Below are 26,700 nucleotides of genomic sequence, written 5' to 3' on the forward strand. Positions count from 1 at the left end.
TATAATCTGTTCAACAGGGCTATAAGGAAGTTGAGATACCTCCACTCCAACACCTTCCATTTTCTGAGCATAGGCACCGTTTATTTTACTCGGTTCTGAAGTGTTTAAATTCAAAATCTGTGGTGAGATTTGTAATACATCATTTGATTGAAATGATGCAAATCCATTGCTGTAGTTTAAAATGATGTGGAATTTTGGGAGGGAAAAGACCCATTCCTTCTGCCCTAATGTGTCTGGAGGCGAAAGGCACAGGTTTCCCATGCCACTGCAGGATGGGCGGTGGGACAGCACAGCTCGCTGCCTCACTGCCCACACGGCACTGCCGGAAAACGCGCACTGCTCACATCGGCATTTTGGTGTCAACCAACTCCTCAAAGCCTCCAAAATGGGAAAGTTATGGTCCAGTACTAAGTGTTGTAGCCACTAATGATCCCAAATTTACAGGGCTACCCTGGCTTCTGGTGCTGGGTGGGTGGGAACCCAAGTGGGCTTCTTCTGTTGCTGATTTTTTTGTAAGGGAGCTGAAATGATCGCAGCTGGTTCAGAGATTTTCCCCAAGATTGTTTTCTGCCATTTCCTTTAGAAACTAAACATGAGCCCACAGCTTTCTGTCCTGTTAGAACATTAAGTTTTGTTGTCAAATTCAGAGCAGTTAGATCAAGTTTTAAAGATATTAGAGGAATAAAAAGACAATGAAACAGCTAAGGAGGAACAGAAGACAAAAGCAGTTGAAAGAAAATTTAGATGGCAGAAGGTTCTGAAATACTTTACCTCTCCTCTAACTGGGACAAAACCTTGACAACTCTTTAGCAATAGAGACATCTTACTTCAAACCATTTTAAATGTTACTTCAGTTTTATTTTGCATATATTTATGTCATGAAGGTATTCCAACTCATCTTGAATGTCTTGTTAAATTGTAATTCTCTGAGTAGCACAATACTGTCAAACTCTTAGTACTGAAGTATCTTGTTATATCACAAGGCCCATTATTTTAATTTATCTTCATTTAAACCAGGGACAAAATTTCTATGTTTTATTTAACTTTTCATTTCTATCAAATCGATTTCTTTTTCTTCCAGGAAACCCCAATATGGAAAGTTTGGATAAGTTACAGTTTTAGAATTTTTTTCAATTCTTACTATTCAGTTTCCCTTTTCAAAATAAGTAAAACGTGCCTTCTTTTATTGTCTAAAAGCCCCACAAATCCCTAAAACGACATATTTATGAAAGCATAGGATTTCAGCACAGATAGGACTGACCTTCCATTTCTGTGAGAATGTTTACAGTTGAATGGTCTCAGGAATAAAACTGAAGCTTTTTTACGTGTGTGTTTTGTGAATGTAAAACTTGCACACGCTCTGAGCTGTGATCCAAAAGCTTCAGATTGAGCCAGCAGAGAGGAAGGAATTTGTCTGCTATACAGCAAAAGGAAGTATTTGCTGTGTTGTTGAAGCACATGGCCTTTTGCCATCTTTGATAAAGTATTTAAGGGTTGTGCACCCAAAGTCTGCTGCCCTCCTGACCCATCATTCATCACTGGCTGTAGATGAGGTAGATGAGATGCAGCTCCGTAGGAGAGCCATTGTTTCAGCCCTGCACAGTTCCTCAGAGAACGGAAGCTGCAGACAAAGCGGCTCCCTGTGATTCACCACGCTGCTCAGCCTCCTGGTGTTTTTTCTTTTACCTATACCTTTTCAGGTCCTGCTCTGTGCTGGCCAAGGTGGACAGGCAGCCACACGATGAAGCTGAGGGACTGATCTGCTTTCCACTCAGCTTCACTAGGCGCAAATGAGATGAGCGTCTGGGATTTTTTTTTTCTGTATTGAAAAGGAAATGCAGATACAATTATCACAGCATTTGCCTTGGCAATGCATTCAAATTTATTCCCTTTTTGACTATTCAACCCTGTTGATAGATGATGCTTAAAATGTGGAATTGCCCATAATTTTTCTAGCACACTGTGAATTGCCCAGTCTTTTTATTCCTCTCTGTAAGCAGTTCTGGTTACAGAGATGCCAGCATCCCCAGTAAGTATGCTAAGAATGTAGAGTTATACTTTGTACTGCTAAATTAACAGACAGGAATAGTCACACCAAACCAGATTCAGCTCCCAGATGGGAAAGTGTCTCCTCTAGCCCAAATTTTAATGACTTTTTCACATGCGAAATTTTCACCAATGTAGCATACTGTGCGATTTAGAACAGATGCTGTCATCTTTCTGTTGGTGATAGGTAACTTGTAGAAAATATAACTTTCTTTGCAATGACCAACCAGGTCTTGGAAATGTCTGGACATTTAGGTAAGCTGATTAAGTAGGTTAACTTTTCTTTTATTATCCTAAACTGTTTAAATTTTAAAAAGAGAATTTTTAGTTTAGCAAGTGTATTTTCTTTTGATCACTAGTTTTAAGGATATGATTCTTACTTGGTTTGTTATTTATGCAATCCTCTTAGCTTTGACATTCCTGTAAGTGATAGGGGAGTCCTGGGTGGCATAACAACAGTATCAGAAGAGTCAACTTCGGTTGTAGGATGTGGTGCAAAATATTCTCAGACTTTTCTGCCTCCTGACTAGGAAGAATCCATTCATGAGATGATGGAATCCACAGTCTTTGGCAGTTTGCCTGTGCCAGCTGGAATATTGTAGGAGATTTTGCCCCCCTGCAAATTTTAACAATGACTGTGTTAAGATGCGATTTTATGATTTGTTTAAAAGAAAAGAAAGGGTCTTCCACTTCTTGTGAATGCTTTACCTAAGAGACACTTCAGTACACAGCCTGACTTGTCCTTGGAACTCCTTCATGTTTCTGCCATGAAGTCAAGTGAGATGTGCAAATGCTGGAAGGAGAAGTTAAGAAAGGTGTACATGGGCCTTTGGACAGAAATATACAGTTCTCTGTAGTTGTACCAGACACTTTAAATACCCTACCTCTCAGTCACTGCAGCTGCTCAGCCACTGAGAAGATACTTTAGATGTCATTATTTTGTGCTGTTCTCCAGTTCATGGTATTTCTAATTTTGAGTGCACTACATTACCCTATTCCTGTTTATAAATCTTTTAAGTGTGCACATTAAAAAAGTAATTAAATTGTCATTATAATTTATAGTATGCCTGAAGTCAATCACCTAATTAAATGGAAAAAGCAGAGAGGTAGTAGGTTCATAAGCATTTATTAAGTACTACAGTATTAATTATGCAGGACTTTTGAACCAAGCAAAAGAGGAAGGAATGGAAACACCAATCTAAAAAGGCTTTCCATTGCTGGCCTTCTCAATTTAATAATGTGAGACACGCCCCAACCCCCAGTTGGCAGGACAACACTAATGCTTTCTTTTTGTTAATTTTTAATGAAATTATGATGGGGGTTTTTTATGACAATCACTTGCAGCATTTTCCTGTAATATTTTTGAAAGCATAAATTGTCCCCATGCAGGAGCCTATAAATACATGAGTAGAATTGAAGATACATTTAGAGCTTTGGTTTGGGGTGGTGGTGCAGGAGCAGACTCTTGGTCGTCACTCCTCAGCATCTCAGGTGGGCAGTGGAGCCTGTGCTGGTCCCAGTGGCTTGGGGGCCACTGGAGGTAGGGGCTGAGCCCAAAGGGCAGGCTGTGAGTGGCATTAGGAGAGGACAGGGATATGTAGGGACACTGTGGACGTGACAAGGTTTGCACTTTCTTTGCAACCCTTCTCTCACCTCCAGCTGCAAATCCATGTCACTTGTCTGACAGTGGAAGGCATGAAATGCTGGCTCACCCTGAGGGACTGGGGTCAGGAGGAGGCTCTGTAAGGTGGCAGACTGTGGGCTGGAGCCTAAGAAATGGAAGTGCATTATATTAGTGAGCTTGTGAAACAGGGCTGTCTCACTACGTCTGGTTTGTACTTCACTGCATTAGATGAACTGCCTGGAGCAGGCAGATAAACTATATAGAGCAGAAGCCCTAAAGGTAGGATTTCTTCTCTTTCACTAGTTTGTTAAAAAATTAAAAACTGTCGTAACACACACACTGAAATAAACTTGCCTGCATTCCATGTTGATTCCAGGATTTTCATTTCATCCTCAGTGTCCTTTACACCTGAACATTAGTCATTGAAACCTCTCTTTTAGATAGCAGGGGCAGCTAATCCATCAGCCCAGGCCCTGAGCCCTGAGCCCTGGCTGCACTGAAGCAGACTGCAGGCTTTAGGGCAGAGAGAGACTGAGCAGGCAGAGGCAGCTGCTCCGAGCATTGCAGCGCTCCGTGATCTCCTGCTGATCCATCGGCCTGCCGTGAACAAAATAATTCTTGGGAATAGCAGTGCAGGCAAACATCAGTAACCAGGGCAAGCCCCAGTAAGGGGTTTGTCAGAATCCACAGTATGCTTTGCAACCCAGCTGGATATTGGTGGTAAGGGATACAGTGGAATCTTTGGAACACCTATGCTTTTTTACTGCAAGAACTTGCAGCAACAAAAGGTGGTTCACTAGAGATGGGGCCTTTAAAAGACCTTCAGATCACAGGTCTTTAAAAGAAAAGATGACCAAAAACCCCACTACTGTATAAATGGACAGGAAGGAGTGAGAGACTTACCTGCTTGGCCTGTCATTATCAAGTTGATTTAACACATTTGGAACCTAACTGCAGAGGTATCAGGTTATCTTGCAGTACATTAAATAGGAATTCATTGGCAAAACCTAATCATAACATAATGTAACATCTGAAAGTTGGACCTGACTAATCTGGAAACTGAAGAACCTTGTCAATAGCTCTTTTTCTGAAAGAAATTGAGATTATGTGATTGGAATATAAATCCCTGCTGAAGACCATTTCTTTTCACAGTCTTTAATAGGCTGAACTGAATTGACAGCAAAAATGACCAAAAAAAAAAAAAGAAGACTAAAGTATCAAGAAAATTTACTTTGTGTAGATATTATAAGTTTTGTACAAAAAACATTGAGTCTGTTTGTCCGTAATCACTGCAGGATTGTGTACTGTCTTCTTCAGTACAAGGATGAAGAGAACTGTACACCAAGGCCAGGTCCAGCAGCTGAGGTTGCATCATCCCTTTTCCTTGTCCTACACACACCCTGAGTTACAGGCTTGCATGTCTTGCTGGAGGGAGACCTGTGGTTCCTGCTCTTCACCTGTTTATTACTGTAATTAATATTTCAAACAGTTGTAACTGGGATTCCCTTTGTAACAAAGCCAGTGTTTTACCTTATATGGAGAAATTTAAATTATTGACAGCTCTTCATCTCAGAACTCATAATAACCCTATAAGGAGCACAGTCATTATGCTTCAGGTTAGCACTGCAGCAGTGTTATATAAGGAATGTAACTTGACAGTTGTCTGGGGAAAATAATTATATATATTATATATATCATATATATATCTCAAAGGTAGTGGCCTACCCAAGGTCTCAGATGACATAATACAAGTTGGGTTATATAATTCATTTTATGGTCAATAAGCTTGTCCTCTGAGCTGCATGTTGGAAAACGTAATGCTTGTCTGTTTGTATCAGAGTTTACAGCTCTCTCCTTAATACGGAAATTGCTCATGCCATACTATCATAATCTGTTCTCAGCTTCTCAAGCTGGCACTAGGCAGAGGTAGTCCCAGCAGCGGTGTCCTCTCTTTGTTGAAACAGTGAAAAACTAGGAAACCCAAACCTTCCACGTATTGATTCTGAAAACAAGTTGGATGAGTTTTATATTGCAGCCCTTTGAAGTAACAGTGGAGCAGAGCCGTTCAGATCTGCTCTGCCAATCTTTGTGTCTAAACAGAGGAAAGTAAGTCTCTTCTTCATGTGTCTTTAGCACTTTAGGCCAATTTTCTTTGGGACAATGGATTTGTTTCATGTTACAGGCAGATAATTGATTTTAAGTTCCAGATATCATGATACAATGATACATCCAATGAATGCTGTATTTCCACAGTTGTGGAAATTGCGTTTTCTCAGGTATCAAAACCAGCACAGGCGTTCTGTCACAGATGGAGAACTTGACCACCCCAGTCTGCCTTTATGAGTTGCTCAGACATCGCTCAGAGGGATCTGTGTTAGGCACTGGCAAAGCTGGGACAGGTGGATGCTTGGTGGCACATGCCTTGCACGCAGTGTGTGACTCCAGGCAGCTCAGCCAAAGACTCTCTGTAAGCAGGAGGAGGCCACCAGCTTCTCCTGTGCTCCTGGACCTCCTCTGTGTTGGGAGCACAGGTGTGTCACGTATATCAGGTGAAGGGTGTTGCTTAAAAATGAAAGTGCATGGGCCATGATTGCAGATCAGGCATATCAGAAGTAGCTTTTAAGTTCCTGCTACTGGAATTTGGTGTGACCTCAACAGCTTCCAGATGTTCTGCATAAATTTTCAGGTAATCTTGGTGCTGATGTGGCTTCATTCTGAGCACTCCCTAATGGAGGTGACATGAGTTTGTGCAGGGAGGTAACACTCTTTATTTGTGTGGGTGGAAGTCCTCTAGAATTTCAGGGCACATCCTGAAGAAGAGTGGTATTGAATTCCAGCTATTTCATTAATCTGAGTATTGATCTTGTATGTGGGATTTTCTTTAGGTGTCTCCTGGGAGAACAATATTAAATTTGAAAGAACAAATGCCACTATAAAGCAGGGAATTGTGCAACGACATATTTTTAACTTCAAGCCTCATAAATTAAATTCCTAACTAGACTTGGTGCAAATATTTAAAATCCTCTTCAGTCCACAAAATCAAAGAACCAAGGGACAACCTCAGTTCACAAGACTCTTCAAGAAGATGGAAAACTCCAAAGTCAAGCTGACTGAATGTTTAAGAGAAGAAATCTAGGTACATTGGGTCTGGAGAGAGCCTAAGTGAGAGCTTTAGGAGCACATATGTGTCTGCAAGGGCAGGAATGAACAGGGCAAGATATTTTTGTATGTTGCTGAAGAGAAATTGAGGGGGAAATCCTCTGGTTAAACTACAGCAGGGAGTACTTTGCTCTAGGCTGTGCGATATTGGAAAGGGGTTTACTACTATACAACATTTAGGTCAGTGGAGCAAACTGGCGTGGGAGGGTGTGGAGCTGGTCACAACTAGACCGGATAAATGACTGTTATAGGTGACCTAGGATGACCCGTTTAGAGGTGGCTTCCATCCCAAATGTTTTGAGGATTTTTGTTCTCTTCAGATTCAACTCATTAGACCAACTTGTTCTTCCAGTCGGTATGTGAGTTATTACAGCCCTACTGACAAAAAAGCCCTCTGCACTAAGAACAGCACGTAAAATAAAAATATGACCAATATTGCTTTGCATTTATTGCAGATGTAAAATGTGCCAAATAATTATTACATAAATTCAATAGTGTGTTTGTGTTTATGGGTAATCTCTGGAAATTGGTATTAAAAATAAAATATCTTATAAATATTTAGGCTATACTTAAAACACTTGGGTTTTTTCCTTAGATATTCCTCCCCAGGAATATCTCCATATTTTAAAGTACAATCTGTGTCCCCATGACCACATGAGCTACATCTCCTGCTACAAATGTCTGTCGTGATGCAGGTTCCCAGGGAAGGGTTTAGAGGGCTTACAGATCAGTGAGCTGGTGCATGCGCGTGTTCGGATGTATGTGCATATCCTTAAGTGATAGTGTGATAGCCTTACTCAACAGTGGAATTTTTAATTGAAGACATGTTTTCTCTATGCCAGCTTATGCTTTCTTTCATGACACTACGTTGTTCAAAGGCAGGCTCTATTGTTAAGTAATTAAAATTGGTGCATGGGCAAAGATTCACTTTCATCCACAGAAGCAACATGATGTATAGCTAATCACCCTGGCAGGGAAGAGCATTTCTCTTTGGTCTCAATCCAGGTTCCATTGACTTTTACGATATTTGGATCAAGTTTTCTAATCATGCTGCTGTGATGATCTGCAAACCCACTGAGGACTTCATTGCTCACTGCCAGGACTAGTTGTAATGAAATGGTATGAAAAGCACTGGAACATGGGTGCCAAAGCCTACATCTGCAGTTCAACTTAAGAATTTCTTTGACTTGTCAGAATGAAAGAAATGCAGTAGTCCCAGCACAGTTAATCTGACTCCATTTACTTATCCTCTTTTAATCACATTTGAAACTGCTGTAGGATTGGTGTATTAGTAAGCAATCCTTAGAGAAGTGGTGAGCAGTGCTTTACCTGTCCAAAGGTCATGCAGAGTTCATCAGGCTCTGTGTGGATCTTGTTATTCTGCTTGTCTGCCATGAAGTAGTCCTGACAGAAAAAAAAATAGCTTCTTTTCTTTGAGGGCTTGCTCTTCTATCATGTAAACAGTTTATGCTGATCACAAAGGTTCTAGAACAGTGCAGCAATGGTTTGGGACATAATTGACTAAATTTTAATACATCTGTTGTAACTGCCTGAACCAGAATTGGTGGTATTAATCTCTGGAAATGCTTGAGTGGGAATTTGAATAATTCTTTGGAGATGTAAAATTCAGTAGGGATCAGTTTTGTCCTTTTTTTTCTACCTTATCACTTTCCTTAGCCATTCCTTGTATCTGAATTTCTGAGTGATCATTATGGTTTGTTGTGTCTTTTATTCTTCATGAGAAGCCTTTGATTTCTTATGCGTCTTAGTAGTGGTATTATGTTTTCCTGGTAGAAACATTTTTTTGAGCCTCATATGTTGACTCTGTTATCCAAAAGCATTTTTAAGTGCCGTGCACTTTTCTTGTCTCCTTTCCTAGGGCAGTTTTTCCTTGGTTGGAGCTTCTGCAGTCAGAGCAGCCTCTCGCTATTTTTCTGGTTTTACTAATTTTTGAAAAGGAGCCCTACCGTAAAATCAAATCTTGAGAGTTTAGGGGATGAGTCTTGGTGAAATTGCCACCTTTTACTCCTTAGTCTTTTGCTTGCAGCTGCACCAAAGCTCAGCTGAATGCATCAGAGAAGGCAAAGGTAGCCTAAAAACCTGTTTTTCCATTTCTCTGTTTCCTGGGGCAACCAGGCCTTGAAGATACCATATGTTAATATGAAACATCCTCAGAAACCAGGTTTAGCTAATCCCTGCCAGTCTCCTTAAGTCAGCCAGTCTCTTTCCGCCATTTAGTGTTATGGTATCTGTTTGTGCTGGCACCTAGCTTTTGGAACAGAGGCATCAAATTTAGTGGAGGCTCTGCTCACCTGCATTATCATTTGTGTTTCAAAGGTCAGTAATTTTTTTCTTAAAATATATTGCTTTTTAATGAGTTTTCTGGACATAGTAAAAAAAGCAGTTTAGAGAGGGACTGGTTTAGTACACTATTAGGATCTGTATTTTATTCTTGTCTTGACTATCACAAAAGGATATTCAAGGGGGCTGCTTTGTCTCCAGCAACATGAGCTCTGAAAATTCAGGGTAAAACCTTTGTGTCTGCTCTGAAGAAATGAGTCTTTTGTCAAGTACCACATCATAGATAATTTTTATTTAAGGCTTTAAGTTCAGTAGTGTGTCTGGTAAGCTTATTTCTTTGGCTATTACTTTAGTGATGCAGCAAGTTAAACTTTCCATCTTGCCTTTTCTGTAACTCTTCATCTATGCTTCAGATCTCAGACAGTGGACAGGATTTGCAAGGGACTGCACAGGTTAAAGATGACCATGGATCATCATTGCTTACACACTGGAGATTACTACCCCACCACCCCACTTGTGAGAAGAGCTGTGGAAGTGCTCTGCCTCTTACTCCAGGCAAAGCCATCTGGGTTGGCTTTGGTTGAAGGTCAGTGCAGGGCTCACAATGAATGTGGTAGAAATGTGAGCCTGCAGCCAGCATGGAACAAGTAGGGACAGAAGGACTTTCAGCTTCCCTAGCTAGAGGAAGACGTGCTGTCATAGCTCTTAGCCAACAACGTTTTCCATTAAGCGAGATGTGCCGGGATAGCTTGGATAGCTACAAGCTTTTATGTCATGTTTTCCTACATGATGCTGAAGAGAAATTCATTAAACTCTTTGGGAAAAGTATACCAGAACCTGTCTTGTAACTGTCCTTGCAGGAGCTTTCCACTGGCCTCCAAAACCTAGCCTTTCATCCGAGATTATTCTCCAGGCTGTTGATTACATTTTTCAGAGCTGCAGCGTTCTCAGTGATGATTGCATCAGGACTATCAGTTGTTCTTTCCAGGTCCTCAATTTTCTTTTCAACCTCCTGCTGTTTTAATCCCAAACCTTCAAGCTTCCTGTCTATGGAAACCATAGTAGCCTGGAGTAAGTCCAGCCTTCCAGAAATAGGTACTGTATGTTTTATAAAAAAATTAGATAATATTCGGTGGCCAATGACTGCAGCTGTAGACATCATCAAACCAGAGGCAAGTAAGCCCTTTTATAGCTGAAAACCATATGTGAGTATGCTGCCAGATCCTTTGCTGGTCCTAATTTCTTCAAAAGCATGTTAAAGTCACTTATGAAAATCATAGACAACACTCTCAAAATCTTAAGTCACTTAAATGATTGTGACCAGTAGGTCATACCATATAGCATACCTGGAAAATAACTTCACACAGCTCCTGAAAGCTTTCTAATAAAATATTTTGAAAATACATCTTAAATGAGTTGTTTTCATGGTCTTGGTGAATTTGGTTGTTTTCCTAAACTGCCCGCATAGTACCTGCACTTGGTTTGGCATAGTTTTCCCCCATGTCTCCATCCTGGGAGAAGGCTGTGCCTGCAGCAGGCAGTGGCACCAAGCCCACTGTCTGCTTCCCCCTTCCTGTGGCTCTGGGGAAGGGTGCTTGGCCTGGGCTCAGCCTTACTGATATGGGCAGGGCCAGGTGGGTGAGCCTTCTACAGAACAGGGGTGGAGCATGAGCTGGGGTCAGTCATGGGAGTGCTGGAAACTTCTTTTGCTTGTGGAAATACCATAACCTTTCTGATAAGGGCACGTGTGGTGAGACATTTCATCTCTGCATTTCTGCAAAAGTGCATGAGAAGGTAAGATTCTCAATAGGGGCAGAAGCCAGTATTGAAGCCTTTACAAAGGACTTCTTACTCCAGTCAAATGAAGAACATGCCTGTTTTACAGATTTTTGCTGTCTCTGCTGTCTTGGCCAAAGGTGTAAAGAGGCGTGATCCTTGACTTGATCTCTAACACACACACAAAAGCTCTCACTGTGCATATACTTAGAACAAACCTTTACTTTTACTGAAACACTTTTAATGTGTTGGATGAGGGAAGATGGACCTCAGGAAAAAGCTGTGCCAGCAAATAGCATAATTTTGCTGCTACGAATGAAGGCTGTGATGGGAACACTGTCAGTACAGTGTGCTCAGACAGCTGCACCAGCAGAGCTATCCTGTTCTGGATACAGCCTTGTCTTCTGTTCCAGTTTGTCATGCATGGTTTATCTTTCTGTCACCTCTTCAGAACCCTAGCACTTCTTGGCATAAAAAGAAATTAAAACACAATACAGATGAGTCTGCTCTGTATTGGAGTCTTGACCTTTAATATATCAGGTTTTCATATTGCAGCTTTTCCAGCAAATCGGCTGTCCTACAAGAACAGAGGTGCTTTAGTGATCCGCAGAGGTCTTAACTTAGCCATGCTTCAGTTTTATTTGCTTCCACCTAGCAGCTCTCAAGCTGCCTGAAATGCCTTTGAGAGGAGATAAGGTTTTCAGATTGCCTGTGAGATCATTACCATGAACGCCAGTAGTCCAGCAAGGCAAAAAAATTATCACTAAAAATCAGAGAAAACAACCTGGCAACCCGAGTGTTAGAAGAGTTGCTTAATGTTTTGTCCTGTTTTACCAGTTTAATTTTTATCAGCCTTTGGGGTTTGTGTTTTTCCCCTTGGTGCTTTCATTACATTTTCCTTCCTTTATTAAAGAAAGTGTTTGCACCTTACTGTGTGTCTGCTTTCCTCCTGAACAGGCTGGTACATTGCTCCAATAGCAGCTTTGCAGTCAGACCCCTTAGATCAATAAACCATCTTAGTTAGTTGTTGAGTATACCAGAGCTGAATTTGAAAGATTTACCGTCACACCTAAAATACCTGATGTAAATTTTAAGAGGCATCTGAAGAATTGCTGTACATTGCAGTCCTAAAGCTTTGCCAGTGTTACCTTTTGACCAGATCACTGCTTGACTGGGTTTTGGTCTCATGTTTTTCTCTGCAACTATTCATGGTATTGGTGTTCGTTTTTTTCTCCGAGAGACAGACAACCACGTCTTAGAGAAACAAAACAACTGTGTCAACAGATGGGAGAGAAAATACTGTGTCGGAAATAGTGCTAGGAATAAACCATGTTAAAAATAGGTAGTCTTGCCACAACTGCTTCTTTGGCCAATGTGGAAATCCTTCTTTCCCATACTTGCATGTTATCAAAACTATACTAAAATCCTGCTAGAAAAGCTGCCAAATAAGCCTACAAAAACATTGCTACAACAATAACTACCGTTTTCCTGCCTAATTGTAAGAGTCATGCTAGTGAAGGAGAAAGACTAAGGAAGTTGTGCTACCATGGGACAGCTCTGAACAGTGCCAGGGACTGACCCCTGGCCAGCAGCAACTAAAACACAGCTTTTTTGCTTGTAGCTATAGATTTTATTGATGTGACCTTCCTCTCCCCTCCCAACAGTACTAGAACAACACCAGAGGGTTGTCAGAATTTTGCCCTTTCTTAGAAGTGTTTCTGCATTCCTAAGCTTGGAGAAAAATAATTTTCCTGTCCCACAAAATATCTGGGGAAAACCCACAGCAGTTCAGCTAACAAGTTGGGTTTTTTTAATAAGTAATCTCTTTTCCTCTCCAAAACTGGAAAGCAAACTGAACTATTCTTAAATGTGATTGTTACCAGCAGAACTACAGCTGCAGTTTAGACTTCGCATTTCTGTTTTCCATCTGTTGTCTCATTTTTGCTGTTTGTCTCCTTGCTTTCAGTTGTCTCTTGTGTGTCCCAATTTATCCAGTTTTAGTGGCTGACCAGCCAGTTCAGCAGGCTGGAAAGCCACTGTCCTAATGGCTGCAAAGAGGGTCTTCATTTAATGGAGTTTTTTCCACAATGCCCCTCTGCTTTCTTTGGTCCATTTTTGTTCGTGCTTGGTGCTCCACATTGTGTCCTCTGGGAAGAGAGAAGATATTTGCCTAATGTGTATTTTTCTGGAGTTGTTTAATTTCTGAAAACATTTATACAGTTGGCAGCACCTTTGGGGCAGGGACAGATTGCAATCTCAAACAAAGAACAAGTCAGTGCGTTGACAGCAGCTGGAGGAGCAGAAGAACAGGTAGAGCCTGGCCCTCAGAGCTCCCTTCCCCACATTCCCCACAGCTTTTTCCTATGGGGACTTACTTGAGAGCTTGGCAGAAAGCAGCCTCAGGCAGCAGAGCATAATTTAGGGCAGCCCCATGGTATTTGTAATTGATTCTGATACCTGCAAAGGTAGATAAGGCTCCTTCATCTGGGGAGAAGGGCAGAGGCAGGCAAATGGTACAGCCTGCTTCTGGGCATAAATTCCCCATGACTAGTTCCAGCCCTGCTCTTTGCAACAGGCTTTTCCTTTCCCACTCGTCTGCAGTCGAGGAATGCTCCTGGGGATCTGTACTTGGCTGGAAGTCGTCTCTGTTAGATTAATGTTGCTTGTGAAGACTGAAGGAAATTTAAAGGAAAAGAATAGGTTTCAGATGATGTTAGAGGCTGCCCTGTTACTTCAGTCCATCAAGGGAAGAGCCACATTGCTTATCAAAGTAGAGTGTTTATTATCCCCACTCCTTCCTTGTTGCCGCATGAGGAAGATGTAAATGAAGAGTCTGAATGCCTGTTATTTTTCACTCTTTTTCCAGTAGATTAGAAAAACTCTCAATTCACTCTGTGAAAAGGCTCAGTGAGGCTCATCAGCAGTGTATGTACAGAATTTCCTATGGTAGCTTCTTACCTCATTTTTTTATATTGACTCCTGCCTCTGTGGTCCCTGCAATCCATACTATGTGTAGTATGTATATGTATATATATCTATGTCCACTCCAAGGATATGTTCCATGGACTTTTTAAAATTTGTTTTTGCTTAACCGAGCTATGGATGAGTTAAAAAGACAACTACTTTACATGCATGAGTGACAGCTTGATTAACAGCTGAATTCTACCTTCTTCCAGCCTGATGAGCTCCAAAGGAAGTCAAGGGAAGTTTTGTGCAACATCCTCACCCTGTGAAAAAACAATATTCAAAAAGATGCACACTGCCTATTCACTTTTGACTTGAGCACATGCTTTGCTTTGCTGAATTGGCTTTAGTGATTAGAGATGGAATTAAGCATATGCTTAAATGACTTGCTTAGCTGTGATTGAGATTGTGTAATTTTTCTGCCAGAGCTTTCCTCCCAAATCCATGAAAGTAGGCTCAGGCCACAGTGACAGAGAGGTGATGCAGTTGTAGCGGGCAGGATAAGCAGTTAAGACTTATGCCCTTTGTATTGTAACATGACATTTTGCTTTTTCATTACTGCCAATTTCAAATTATGGTTGTGAATTGTGGTCAAGTGAATATAGTTTCATGGAGCAAGTATACAAAATATTTTTGCTTCGGCTATAGAAATATATCGCTAAGAGCTCTTGCGTAGCTGCGTCCAAGCTAACTGCTGTTGCACTGCCTTGTTTTTCAGACTCTTTCATTCTTGTGTTGGACACAAAAATCATTAGAAAACATTCACTGGCAGCATTTAATAGCATATATTTAGAACATGAAATAAAGAAGCCAGACATTGGTGATGCACCATAATCTATTAGTAATTTGTTTAACTCCACTCCTACACACATGCAGGAGAATAAAAGTTATTTAAATAAAATTTATTTTTTAAAAAACCTTCACATTTATGATTATGTAGGGGTTTTTTTTCTTTAAAACACCATCTATTTTCCTTTTTCTGAGAGTCAATGGTGATTGCAAAATGCAAAAAATTGCAAACAAAACTAAGGAGGAGTTCAAGTTAGCTGTGGAGCCAAAAGTGTGATTCAGTAGCTCAAAATATCTCTGCGCTTCATGCATCAAACTCAAACACTGTGCTTTGGCAACGCCCCCTGGATTAGAAGCAGAGTTTGAGGTCGTTCCTCCTCCAGCCTGCCATGTATGGATAGGGCCCACGCTCATGACAAATTACTGACTTACTGGGCAGACCTCAAGAGCAGAGTGACATCAGTGCAGAGGGATCTTGCCTCACTGAGGAAGACCAAAGACTTCACTGCTGCCTTTCTCTTGGTAGTCTTAAGACCTGGAGGACCAGAGTGGAGGGACTGGGAGAAAGGACACTTTAAACAGTCTCTCTCTAGACATGGCAATAACAAGGGATAGTGAGGTAGTTTCCTTGTAAAGAGGTCACGTCACATGATGTCCAGCAGAAGTGCTATAAAAGTGTGTGCTCAGAGATGGTTTGGTGGCCTGTTCAGATTTTCAAGACAAACAATCAGCTGCCAGTGATGGTGTTACACAGGGTCTGCCAACCTGAAACAAGAGTTGTGTAATCCTGTGCTGTACAAACTGTCTCCGCAACTGTCTGAGACTGAGCTCAGCTTAGCTGGTCTCAATTCACAGTGCCTTGAGTGAAGTCTACTCTTTTAATTAACACCAGACTCACTGAGCTCTTAGATTTATTTTAGAGGCTTAGATTTTGCAGGCAACAACCAAAACTCTGTAAACAGATTCTAAGTCCTTAGATTATTTTCCCTGCTGACAAAATGGTGTTGCTCACAGACATCCCACTTCCCTCCTGGTATCCTGCATGGCTGGCCAGCTTCTCAGGGACAAGTATCTTTCGCCCGCTGCTGAGATTGTCCAGAACTATGGCCATAACTCTGCCATGGGCTTGATGTTGCAATGGTCTTTCCACGGAGATGGAGATAGCTTTGACAGCTCAAGTGATTGCCATGGTCTAGTGGGATACCTGCCATATTGTAGCCTACCTGCTTAGTGGCCTAGTGGCCACTTAGTGCCTCTGCCTCAGTTTCTTCATTGTGTACCTTGCTGCACTGGTTTTCCCCAATGCATGGGTGTCGTAGCAGGGTAGTCCTTCAAAGAGAGAATGGAAGCCAAGGCCACTCAGTGTGGGAGGTTCCTCGTGATGATTTTGCCAAAGTCTGTTTTTCCAAAGAGCATGTTTGGATCCCACAGAGCATGAGCTTTACCTAGAATCCTATCTTGGGCTTGGCTGAGATCTGATGTTTTCATTTTCCCCGCCTACTCTCGGAGGATCGCCAGATGTACTCCCATCTTCTTGCCAGCTGCCTGCACAAACAGCCCTCTTGGCAGCAGCAGGCTAGGCAAATGGCTTGAGCAATGTGTGTTTGAGGACACTGTCAATTGTCAGCTTGACCATTGTCTGAAAGCATCAAGCCTGGTTAGTGAGGGTGCTCGTCTCAACTGGCAGCATCTAAGCCGTTTTTTGCAGTGAGGTTATGGACCTATACTTAGGGGATGTGCTCTTGCTAATTTAGCTCCTGGCTGAAGTGAAAAAAGTAACCCAAAATCATAGTTTCAGCAGCAGCAGAAAAATAAGCTTCTGTGCTCATTGAGCTCTGAAGATAGAGGAGATAACACAGGGAAGCTCCCAAGAAAAAATTAGGTTCTTGGTTTTAATAAAGTGAATTACCTATGTGTAAAGTAAACAAAGTTCATAGATGTTCCTTTTAGTTAAATTTTGTTTGGATTGCAGAGCCTGAGAGACAATAAAACCAGCTCCACTAACACACATGCATTAGTAAATATGTCTATTTTTATTTATATAATATGTATAAATATGCACATATTGAAATAGATACATTTATTTATGTAGATAAACTTATATGTATGCACATAAGTTTATGAGTGTACAAAGTTGAAAAAACTGAAATTTTACAAAGATTTCTTGGTGCTCTTTGCATTGAGATCTGAAATGTGCTGTTAGCAGGATACCAAATGAAGAAAAGCTGTCTATAAAACAAATTTAAATGGACTATCACATTCCTATTGAGAAAACTGTGGAAAACAAAAGAAGCATATGTACTGAAAAATAAAGCAGGCTTCAAATCTCTTGCTGTTTTAATAATGAAGACAAATGTTTATAGCACAGAGATATTTGATTCAAAAAGTAAATTATATACCTTTTACTTTGGAAGTGGTTCAAGATTTGATCTGTTCATTTTATCAAACTGGTTGTAGCAAAACATATTTCTGCAGTATCAGGAGCTGCCAGAATGACCTGGAACTGAGAGGGCAAAGGTAGAGTTGCTTTAAGTATTTTAATTAATCCATTCAAAGATGATTTGTGTGAACGCATTAAGAACACCAGTAAACTAATGGCAGTAATTTTCTTCCACTTTTTCCAAATTCAATTGCATATGGCATGATTGCATTTGATCAGGGCATGAACATCATTTCACACATGATTGTCTTCTGGCATTGATCATGTGAAGTCAATTTAAAGTATGACATTGCTTTTACCTTCCTCATGTCAGAAGATTTTTTGCTTCTAGTCTTAGCTGTCTTAGCTATCAAATTGTGTGTATAATAAATTGTGTTTTGTTAGAGAGCGATAACTGTAAAATATTGCGCATTTGGAGAAAAAGTGCTGCGATTGAGATTGATGCCTGGAACTTAATGCATCATAGCTGCAATCAAGCAAATGTTAGACTTCTTATTTCTCCCATTACTGACGATAATTCACAGAGTTCTATGGACCTTCTGTGTTTGAAAAGGAGAAAAGGAGCAAAAAGAGAAAAGGAGAAAATGAAAAAATTAAAATATTAGAAAATCCACTCTGACTGGCTTCACATTTTCTACATATTACAGTACAGAAGTTTTTATGGTCAATTCATTGCATTAAGTAAGAAAACATCTATAAAGAGAGAAGGCATGCAAGATGATTTGGAGTGGGAGATTTGCATATAGCCCCAACTGTTTTGAGTTACCAGCCATGAATTCAAGTTGTTTGTTAGTGCACTGCAGAAGTGTGCACATTTTTCTACCCATATTGCCTGGCTCTTCTTGAGTACAAACTATTCTGTATAATCCTGGAACCTGGCTGCAACTTAATGGTACCTTACAGACATGGTCAAAGTGAGTTTTTAGGTAAATTCCCAAACCATGGTAAGTTACAGTCTGTACTGGAATGCTATCTGCTGCAAGCCAGTTAAGGAGCAACACGGGCACGGCTTTATTTGCCCTTTGTACTCTTGAAGCAATTTCTCCTGTTTACTGTACTATTTCAGAATGTTTGAATAATTAGCTGTAAAATATTATCCAGTTACTTTCCAAAAAATACACATGAGATTTCTGACTTTTTTTGCTTTGGAAGGTGCACAGGAATCTCCCTGTCAACCCCCTACCCTCAACTGACCTTAAAGTGTCAGTTTAACAAATACATAAGGAGTAATATAAAGCAAAGATTTTGTTGTTGATCCATGACATGAATTAATTCTTATGGTCAGATAATGCTGATGTCTCTGTTACATTTTTGTTTCACCGCTGAAGGTGTAGTTTCATGACTAGAAAATGATTACAGAGGTTGCCAAGGCTGCTAGCAGTCTTTCAAAAGCAGATGGTGTAAGAGTCATTATCAGAGCACTTCTGCCTGTGTTTCCAGGTCCCATGTAAAAGGCTATTCCCAGAGCGTTTGACAGGCAAAGTTCAAATTGAAAAAGCTCTTCCAAACAGTGAGACATGCTGTGATTTTCATACTGTCATTTCCCTTCTGATGAGCTTGTCTATTCATAGTCCCAATGGCTGGCAAACAACTGCAGGTGATTCGGAGAGTCATGACCAGGTATGACCAAATAGAATCACAGAATCATTTAGGTTGGAAGTCCAGCTGTTAACCCAGCACTGCCAAGTCCACGACTAAGCCTCGTCCCCAAGTGCCACATCTGCATGTCTTTTAAATACCTCCAGGGATGGTGACTCAACCACTGCCCTGGGCAGCCTGTCAAAGGCTTGACAACTCTTTCTGCAAAGAAGTTTTTCCTAATATTCAATCTAAACCTCCTCTGATGCAACTTTAGGTCATTTCCTTTTCCCCAATCATTTGTTAGTTGTAAGAAGAGACCTAGCAATTTCACTAGAAAATGCTCAGCAGTGGTGGTTGCATTGCTGTCTGTCTTTGGTGGGCAGGCATTGGAGGCATGCTCGTTTTCTTCTGCAGCAAAAGAAGAAAGGATCACTAAAATTTTTACTAAGGCAGTGATAAAAGCAAATCAAAAGTTCCTAGTTTTACTAGCCAAACAATAAGTCTGGGAGCTTTAACTAGGCAGCAAAATCCTGTTTGATGACACATGTGTTATCTGGGCTTGTAAGAGACTCTGCAGGTTGGCTGTTCCTTCAGACCACGTCCTGCTTGCCAGAACCACTGCTGCTGTGAGATGCTACGTTAGTGAGGAGATGCACTAGTACTGCCAGGACAAAACCCTGCTGTCCTTGACCAGATCTTGGTTTGGATAATATTTTGCCTCCTTGTAAGTAATTATTAAGCTTCTTAAATACTTAGAAACTGATCCAGCCTGCATTGAATGGATCAGATGCTAGAGTATTCTTTGAGGAACCATGTTGAAGATAGTGAGGTTACCACAGCAAGAGGGAAGACATTGGATCCCATCAGTTTTGAGCTAAAATAAGTTAGGGAAAAATGGAATATAGTGTTCCTCATGGATTTCAATTTAAACCCTCTCTATGAGGCTGGAGCAGCAGAAGTGTGATTTTGTTCCATAAATTACATCTTTCACTTATGGCTTTATTCGCTTTTCACCAAAGTTTCCTCTGCTTCTGCCAGGGTGCCATAAAGGGGATTGAGTGTAAATGAGAATAAAACCCCTTGTCTTTAGGTTGCAGATAGGATAAACAAGTTTATGATGCATATTAATTAAAAACTGTGTGCAAGTGTAGCCAGCATCACTAAAACCAGTTTGGCCAGTACAGGGGTATCTGCTTTAGGGCTGGAAGGTATCCGTGACACACCAGGGGGAGGATGCCATAATCCAGAGTACCCCTAGGTCCTACTGAAGGATGGGAGAATACTCATGACTTCTTTATTGCTTTGCTTTGCTTTTTTGGCTGGGACATTTTTCAGGTCAATTGTAAAAGTAGCGATTGAAATGCTGGCCTTGCTAAATATGGAGTTTTGCCCTTGAGCAGAGCCGTGCCAAGGTTTCACCAACGGATTAAAACCATATTGGTTCAAAGGTTCAAAAGTGGTTCCTGGCTTCACACCCAGATCATTTCCTAGAAAGCTGTAGATTGGTGTGATAAAGCGCCAGGGGCTGCAGCCAGAGCATATGTTATTTTATATACTCAGATGCCTGTATAGACTGCTGTTGACATTGCTGGTCAATAACACATTATCATTTACTATTTGTTTTTGTTGCTGGTAGCAAACATTGCCTGGAAAAACAGCATAAGCGTATCCGTTTTATTGCCAGCCAGTTCCAGGCCTGCTTTACCTTTCAGCTTTTGGCACCCTGTTTCCACTAGCTCACATCTGTGCTCTGCTAGCAGTGGAAGCACCATGTGTTGCCCACCCCACACAGGACAGCCTTTCCCTGCTGGAAGCAGAGGGAAGTTTGCTTTGGCTTTAGGGTATGGTATGGTTAGGCCATGGGCACAGATCTGCAAGTTAGGTGTACTAAGTCTGAGATTTTCCTCTCCAAGTCCACTGACATGTCTACCATGACTTAGGTAAGCCCTCGAGGAGCACGTACCTTCTTCTGCTGTGGTGACCTGATCACCTGAGACAGTAGCCAGCCAGGGCCCAGTGACACAGCCTGAGCAAAAGAGCAGGAAAGGGGCAGCATGAGCTGCACTTTTGCTGGGGCCCTGTGCTGGAGCACAGCCACCTGGAATGCTCACACTTGTTGCCTACCCATTACATCAACTGGGATCTCACATGTGGGTATTCAGGGAAGCCTGAAAGAAAGCACCCTGAGCAAAATGCATGCTGTGGTTGTCTGTGTGTTCACACTGGTCTTTGCAAAATCGGAACAGCCAAGCCCATTGGAGTACGTTGTCACTACAAGATCACTGAAGGTTTGTTGCCTCAGTATGTACAAGGTGGATGTTTCAGCCAGCTCTGCTGTGTACAAATTAGATCTGAGCCTCCAGTTCCTGGTGCCTTGTCTGTATGCCCCAGTAAAGGGTATTCAACAACCCACTCCCTGCAAGGTGTAAGCAGAGCAGCCTGTGGCTGTCTAACGTGTCTAACACATTAATGAACATACCTCCTGGTGCTCCGTGCCTCAGATGCACATACAGTCCTGCACATATGCCTACAGCAGATCTTCTGCGTTCAGAAACGGCTTTCTTTGTGGTCTTTCCCAGAGTGCCATCACATGTAAAGAGAAATGTAAGGATTATGACTGTTTTTCACAGTGTATGCTAATAACTTACGTTCTAAAATGTACTAGCATCATTTGGAAAAGGGAATCCCTAGAGGTGATCTCACTTTTAAAGCACAGGTCTGAATAGGAAAGAAGCAGGATGAAAGACAATCACATTGCTCTGGTTCAATAACAGGAATGTATTTACATTTATTAAAAATTATGGGATCTTAAGTTAGGATTTGGGCATGATGTTTTCAAAATTAAAGAGAAATTAGGCAGAACACTTGGAATGAAAAGACCTAAATGTAGAGATACTACAAAGACACTTCATGCTTTGTGTTTACCCTGCTTTTTGTATATATCATGTTTGAAAATACATCATTGTATGCATGTACTGGTCTTGTATGTCTATTGTTTTCACTTTGACATGCATTAGCTGATGTGTATTCTAGCCTACAGCAAGCTGGAAACCACACGAGAGCTACTGATTGCTGGTGCCACATTACTCTGAAGGTAGCAAGAAAGACTGTGACAATCTCTGAAGTTCTTATGTATACTGATGTAGCCAACACCATAATGTCAATTAGGTTATAAAATCAAACAGCAGGCTTAATTAATCACAGTAGTTTAAAATCTTTAATATTTGTTTTCCAAATAGGTGGAAGAGAGAGTCAACAGCCATATTTGCTGGAGTAGTGAACCAAATTGCTTTGACTGGAACCATTACTCACTTGCACCTTTGATGGCAGCAGCCAGGTAGGAGACCAAAGAAAGGGTGGTTTTACGTGGGCTGAGGGAGCGGGTCTGAGAGCACAGTTTTTCATTCTCAAAAGGCTTCATGGGGAAGTCACCCACATTTAAATCCTGATTATGTGTCCTTTTGTTACAACTGAAGCCAGCTTTTGCTGAAGTTGGAGACATTTCTGTTTTGGGGCAGGTTTTTGGTAATTTGGAAGTGATGTCTTTGCTTTGTGCACATATTTGGCTTTCCACTTTCTCTTCTCTTATGCAATTCTTGTATCAAGTATCCAGGGACTCCACTTCTTGAATTAAACAAGCGTAAAAGTATGCCTGTAAAAATACAAGAAGATATGGTGGGTGAGATTTTTATTTCTGAAATGTCTGGGGATTTTTATTTACTTTGTCCTAAAATATAAGTTGGTGGTTTCTGCTTTACAATCTTGCCATTTCAAGTGCACCATGGACAGTACTGTTCAACGTTTAATTTTTCCTCTGGATCTTGAAGCACCTGGGCACGTAGAAACTGCAGTTATGAAAGTGCTGATGTTGTTGAATGCAATAACACCCAAGATAGCTTAAAGTTAGTGGATACCCAACAGAGGTCTAATTGTGGCATCAGATAATTCAGAAGACAATTTATCTTGTCAAGAAAAGGTCAATTTTCAGCTTCTGATTGCAGTGCCATGTTTATTTGGGTTGGTTGACCAAGCTGGTCAGTTTTCACATTCACAGTCTCAAAAGCTGTGCCTGTGTGCAGTACACAGTTACTTTTGTTGCTATAGGAGACCTGAAGCACTGAGAAGCTCCTCTTCTCTCACCTTCTCTCTACTGGCCCATACTTGATGGTCAAAGAATTGTTAGCTCTTAGAATTTAATAAGATAAGCTTGAAAGAGTGAAAGGTTAAGGAAAGTTTATCTCTCTCATTGATTTTAATTTTTTTTTTTAATTATCCAGTATTTATCTTCAGCCATAGAAGCTAGGTGTATAATGAAGATCCTGGAGATTCTCATGTGATATGAGCACAGTGGAAGGTGTTCAAAGAAAATACAGAACGTATGTTGAGATAACCCCACCAGATTTTTCAGAATTATGTAAATAGTGTTGGACCTATGTTTCATTTTATGTATGAATTCAGTGAAAGAAGGGGTTAAATTAAGAAGGGCAGTCCCTTGAACCTTTGTGCAACCCTGGAACTGATCCCAGATATTCCAGGATGGTGCTATATGGGACATCTCTTGTTATGGATCCCTCTCAAGGTCCCTGCAATGGGAGTCATGGGTAGTATCTATGTTGTTCTCTTTCCCTTCTGCAGTCTCTGGGAGTAACCAAGATATTTCAGCCCAGCCGGGGAGCAAAGCTGGGTGGGCGAGAGGGTGTGACCTGATGGCTGTAAGCAGGGCTGTTACCCCCGCCAGAGTTCCTGTGGAATTTCTGTTTAAAGTTCAGCAGGAAAATAAAGTGTCCTCATGCCACCCCTGAGCTCCGTTGCCAGTTTGGAAAGCATTAACAGCGTGTGCAATTTATAAGGAGGAGTGATGGAACAGTGCTGGAGTATGGAAACCTAGCCATGTCCTGACTCATCAGGCAGGGTTTAAGTGGAAAACTGAGAACTTTGGTACACAAGAGTATGGCGGCCATCCTCTGAAATGGGGTTTTAGCATACATTTTTTAGGTTTTGTTAGCATGTAACTTAATGGCACTTGTGTGCATTGGGCCCTTATTGCTGTGGCTCTTGTACACTGAGAACTCTCCCCAATAACGTGTCAGCTGAGTAATAGCACACTTCACGTTTTGGAACAATTGCATTTTAGAATAGATGCTGTCAATTAACATAGATCAAACCAGTGTTATTTTAAGTATGATGATATCTACCAGTACCTTGTGTGCTAAGGATATTAAGGCAAGCACTTAATAGTGGTAGGGTAGTAAATACGCTGTGTGAGCTAATAAAAGGCTGCCATTAAGAAATGAACCCTATTACTGCCTACTTCACAGGTGAAAGCTTGCGGTCTGATTCTACCGCTAGGCACAGGGTGGTAGGAAGGCACACTTTCTCCAAGGGCCAGAGCATGCAATCCCAGCAGTCCCAGGCATCCTTCAGGGAATGTTTCCTGCAGCTGAGCAAGGTTGCAGGCTGTGGTGTGAAGGACCAGCTGCCTTATTTTGGCTGAGAATCCTTTGAAGATACTGGTTCTGATTCTCTACCGCCTGAAACCTTTTGCTATTTATACCTGGGTAAAGTGAATGCCGAGCGAGCATAAAATACCTACGCTAATGCTAAAGGAGCTGTTATCCACTTTGCCCAAATATAAATGACTATGCAAAGGGTGAAGCAAGTTCAAGGTCTCTCTTTTTGTTGTGACATTGCCCCTAGATCCTGCTGCTCATTGCTGACAGCATGAATAGAAGGAGGCTGAATTTTTCTGCAGGTTTGAGCTCAAGATGTACAAACTCGGGGAAGTGAGAGCATTTGCTTCTCGTCCCGCTAGTAGCCAGACAGAGACAAAACACATTTCTTCTTTCCCGTGCCGGAGGCGGCCGAGCAGGGTGGCTGGACAGCAAATCCATTCGCCAGTTCCCTGAGCAGCCTGTGCCGGGGGGCGGGTGAGACACGAGAAGGTGCAGAGCAGGCAGGAATGGGCGCTGGCTCTCCAGCCCCCCAGCTCCGGGCGCGGCAGGCCGCGCTGGCGAGGCGGCGGGCGCGGCGCTGCGGCGGGAAGGGCCGCGCCGAGCCCCGGGCCCCGGGCGGCGGCGGCCTCCTGCTGCCGGCGGCGGGTGCGCCCCTGGGCCGGCGAGTGTCTGCTGCTCAGAGCGGCCCCACCGCCAAAACCGAGACCAGCCCCAGAGCCCTAGGAATCAGCGCTTGTTTAATGAAATCTAACAACTTCATCCCACGGACACACAATTTGTGTGGCCCGTGCAGCCGCGGACGGCAGTGCACTGACATCCCGCCTATTGGAAGGACACGGTCCTTGAAATCCTCTGGCACCGCCAGCTACTCCTTTCAAACCAGAGCTGAGACAGATAAGGATATCGTGAAGGAGAAATTTGGCGTTGAGAATCACAAAATCGAATCCTTAAAAGACCTGCGTACACTTTTGGCAGTATTTCATGTCTTGTAAACAGAATCCATATATATTCATGCATATTTTAAGCAGAATTTAGTGTACCGCAATTTCTGCCATCTAAGCAGATATCTTGGTAGAGTAATTTAAACACAGAGCTGGGGTGTTTTGTTTTTTTTTTTGTAGCCAGCACTGCGCCGATTAAATACCAAGGCCAGCATTCTGTGCGAGGCATCCTGGCCCAGGGGCTCACAGGTGTCCCTATACCTGCAGGAGGTCAGGAGCTGGCCCAGCACAGGATGAGGGCATCAGGGGCTTACAGCTTCAATTAAGACATGGAGTGAGAAATTGCAATTTTAAATCTGCCAGTGACATATATGCAGAATTATTGCTACATACCATGCTATAGTAACCCTAAAAAATTTCAAAGTATAAGCAGGACACTATACTGCAATGTCAGTCTTTAAAAGTAATCCTATGAACCTTGCTGTGTTATAAACAAAATTTGAAGAATTTTCATTTTTGAAAAATTACAGTGCAGTGCCCCATGCAAATCTGTGTGAGTGGAGTCTCTTGCTCGTTGACACTTTGCTAAAAAGTTCTGAGACTGCAAAGTTTCAGCCAGTAGGGAAGCTCAGATCCACATTAGCAGCCACCTCCAGATGGCTGCATTTTCATTTGGTACTAAGCCTTCCAGCATCTCAGTGTTTGCATGTTTGGGATGGTGATGTGTACTGTTCCACTTGTTTTTGCCAGAAAATGTACAGGGCATTGTATGATAAGTTTTGACACGTGGTATGGCTCAAGGAGGTGATGAGAAAGAGAGTGTGGGGAGAGAGAAGGGACAAGGAAAAGAGGAGGACAGTAAAGGAAAGGAATAAGAAAATGCAGCAGAAGTTTTTTGTCAGTGTAATGAATTCAGCCTGACTGGCAAATACAGTCTGACTGCAAGTTGTGAATTTCATTGAATTTGATCCAAGAAAGACACAGCTGAGCAATCTGCAGGAAGCAATCTTTTCCTAGAAGTATGCAGCTCCAAACTGCACAAATTCTTCCACTGGTCGTAAAATGTCTGTCTGCCACTGAACCTGTGCGATCAGATACTTTTGAAGAGAAAGTGTTGTACTGAAAGAATCAACTGAAGAATAACAAAAAATCACTAAATGTAGAGTTTTGAAAGAAGAAAACCTATATAATTTGAAGTTGGCCAATGAAGCCCTAGTGATAAGGACAGTTAATCATTCTGGTGCAGCTGTTTCCTGACATTTCTGCAAAATGTTGTGGAAAAATTAATGAAGGTTTGTTCAGTAATGGTTTCAAGCTTGGCTAGTGGAAAATATGACAGTATTTCCATCGTCAATTAAGAACAAGCAAGGCCTTTTTTTCCGTAGGGGAAGTGGTATGCAGTTTGTACTTCACAGGAAACTGTAGACTTGAGAGCAGCTGTGTGATAGTAACAGGTATGCAGAGAATATGGAGAAAGGCCCAGGCCCTCTTCTCTTATCATATGTGCTTCAGTGAGGCAAGTAGCTCTGTTCTATACTGGAAATGAGGGATACTTACACTATCTGCCATGTGGGGTATTCCTTCGAGTGTCTGGCTCTGAAAATAAATGCCCTTCTTGACACTTCA

At 41.7% G+C, this 26,700-nt stretch overlaps 1 protein-coding gene across 8 annotated transcripts in view; it reads left to right on the plus strand.

Moving 5' to 3' along the window:
- Positions 1–26,700, plus strand: part of HIVEP2 (HIVEP zinc finger 2) — a 134,924-nt gene that overhangs the window by 61,828 nt on the left and 46,396 nt on the right. For all 8 annotated transcript variants that reach the window (XM_063390238.1, XM_063390239.1, XM_063390244.1 and 5 more), the window contains one exon: positions 21,920–22,017. The gene's annotated coding sequence lies outside the window, so the exon portion shown is untranslated. The remainder of the gene's footprint in view (positions 1–21,919; positions 22,018–26,700) is intronic.

This window comes from Prinia subflava, chromosome 2, assembly GCF_021018805.1.
Source record: "Prinia subflava isolate CZ2003 ecotype Zambia chromosome 2, Cam_Psub_1.2, whole genome shotgun sequence".
In the NCBI taxonomy this organism is placed as follows: Eukaryota; Metazoa; Chordata; class Aves; order Passeriformes; family Cisticolidae; genus Prinia; species Prinia subflava.